Source organism: Propithecus coquereli, unplaced genomic scaffold (genome assembly GCF_000956105.1).
Source record: "Propithecus coquereli isolate 6110/MARCELLA unplaced genomic scaffold, Pcoq_1.0 Scaffold163, whole genome shotgun sequence".
Classification (NCBI taxonomy): domain Eukaryota; kingdom Metazoa; phylum Chordata; class Mammalia; order Primates; family Indriidae; genus Propithecus; species Propithecus coquereli.
The window spans coordinates 2,268,662-2,271,435 of NW_012140858.1; positions in this window are offsets into that span (position 1 = coordinate 2,268,662).

The following is a 2,774-nucleotide window of genomic DNA, read 5'->3' on the forward strand; positions in this document are numbered from 1 at the left end:
CATAGAGTTTTGCAACCATCATCACAATCAATTTTAGAACATTTTCATCACCCCAAAAGAAACTGCACTCTTTAGCAGTTACTCCACATTTCCGTTGAAATCTCTCAGCCCTCGGCCACCACTAATCTGCTTTCCTCTCCCTATTGATTTGCCTATTCTGAACATTTCATGTAAATGGAATCATACAATATGTGACCGGTTTCTTGTAGAGGATATTAGAAAAGGCATAAAGGCCTGGGTAAAAGGACTGTGAGAAAGGCGGGTATCTGATAGTCCTGCAAACAGGACTTGGGATATGATTGTTATCAGTCAGCTGCGTACAGCAGGCTTTGGAATGTATGGAAATGTGACTGATGTTGGGTCCCTGCCCTTTTCTTTATAGCCTTAAGGAAAAACAAGGAAATAATAAGATAATTATAAGTTTAATGTATATCACTAAATAGACTTGTTTACAACAATATGCTTACTATATGACACCAAAGATTTTGTCTATATGTTCTTTACTGTAAACACATACACCTTTCCCTATAATAAATACGGAGATTTGGAGAGGTTCGATAGTTCTTTGAAACAAAGAGTCTCTCCTCCTCCTTCAGCCTGAGATTGTGATCTGGAGCATTCTTCCTCGCCCCTTAACACTGGTAGAGACACTGGACGATCTCTACATTTCTTCCACGTAGCTTTATGTTTTCAAGGTTTATCCACACTGAAGTGTGTACCAGTGTCACAAATTTGTTTATCTGTTGCTTTGATACCCATTGTTAGGCCTCTCATAAATTGTTTGGAACGCAGTTGTACCCCTTCCCTTTGGCCTAGTTAAAACTTACTAGGTCGTTTGTGATATAGCCCACTTGCTCTTCACCTTACAGACCCAAAACCCAACACATCCCCCACCTTCTGACCACAATAAAACCTAATGGTTAACATCAGAGTCATGTAAACAAGTTCCCCCCTTTGCCTGTGTCCTCTTTAAAATAGCCAATCTATAATCCCCACAGGAAAGCCTAAGGGATAATGCCCATGGGCCTTAATAAAAGCATAATTCCACAGGTCTTTCTCTCTCCCCTTCCCTCCTCCTCTCCTCCTCTACCCCTTATCTTCCTCCTCACTCCCCACCTGCTGATTGAGCTCCTTGCTGCCTCCAGACTTCTGTCAGCCTCCCAGTGGCACCCATAACCTCCCTGGGATCTGAAAGTACAGTCATGGGGGGTTGCTTAATGACAGGGAAATACTCCCAAGAAAAGCATCATCAGGTGATTTCATCATTATGCAAACATCATGGAATGTACTTTCACAAATCTAGATGGTTTAGCCTACTGCACACTAGGCTATATACTCGGATAGCCTATGGCTCCTAGGCTACAAACCTGCACCGCATGTTACTGTACTGGATACTGTAGGCAATTGTAAAACAATGGTATTTGTGTATCTAAACATAAAAAAGTGCAGTAAAAATACAGTATTTTAATCTTATGGGATCACTGTTGTAAATGTGGTCCCTTGTTGACCAAAACATCGTTATGTGGCATAACTATAATAAATTTCTTCTGTTTTATGCATTTTGGTTTCACCTCCTCATTGTAGCTCACCTGACTGACACACCTGAACCTAATTTTCTCCTGGGCAAGGCTCTCTTAGAAAGTGGCTATCTTGGCTTATGGCCACTCTCAAGAGAGAGACCTCGAGAACAAACTAGAAAGAAACCGTAACAATAAAAATCACAATAATAACTACTTAATTCCTTTTTATTGCCAACTAATATCTCATTGTATGGATATACTGCATTTTATCCTTCCATGAGTTGATGGACATTTGGGTTTGTTTCCACTTTTTGGCTATTATAAATAATGCTGCTATAAACATTCATGTACAAGTTTTTGTGCTGACATATGTTTTAATTTCTCTTGGTTATATACCTAGGTGAATTGCTGAATCATATGATAACCTTATGTTTACACTTTTGAGGAACTGCCAATCTGTTTTCCAAAGTGCTTGCACCGTTTTACAATCCCACTAGCAATGAATGAGAGTTCTGATTCTCCACATCCTCACTAACACTTGTTACTGTATTTTTTATTATAAGCATCTTGGTAGGTATGTAGTGGTGTCCTGTTGTGGTTCTGATTGTATTTCCCTGATGGCTCTATTTATCTTTTTAAAAAAGATCCTAGCTCTCTAGTGAAATTCTCCATTCTGTTATTTATGTTCTTAAACATATGAATCATAGCTATTTGAACATTTATATCTAATAACTACAATATCTGGATCATGTGTGTATCTGTTTCTATTGCCTTTTTTTCTTCTTGGCTTTTGTTCAGTGAGTCTTTTTTCTCAGCATATTTGGTAATTATTAGTGGAATGCCAGACACTATATTTGAAAAATTATAAAGGCCCTTCCACCAAAGAAAATTTTTTTTTTTTTTTTCTGGCAGAGAGAACATGGGAAGATCACCTTGATCCAACTAGGGATTGAGGTATTTCAAGGTTGTGTTTTAAGCATTATTGGGGATATTTCTGATTTTCTTTTACTCCCAAGGTATAGTTCTTACAGGATCTCAACTGAAAGTCTGGGGTACTTACCAGGATCCTTCCTTTCTCTTTAATTCTTCCCAGTACCGTAAGGCAGCCAGAGATTTCTGCTTAGATTGTCTTTTCTCTCAGTAGTTGCTTTCTGCTTGATTTCTTGGCTTCTTGCCTCTTGCTTGTATAGGGTAGGAATCAGCAAATGCCTTGAGGAGAAATGGCATGTAAAGTGATTAACTGTTTTTACTGTG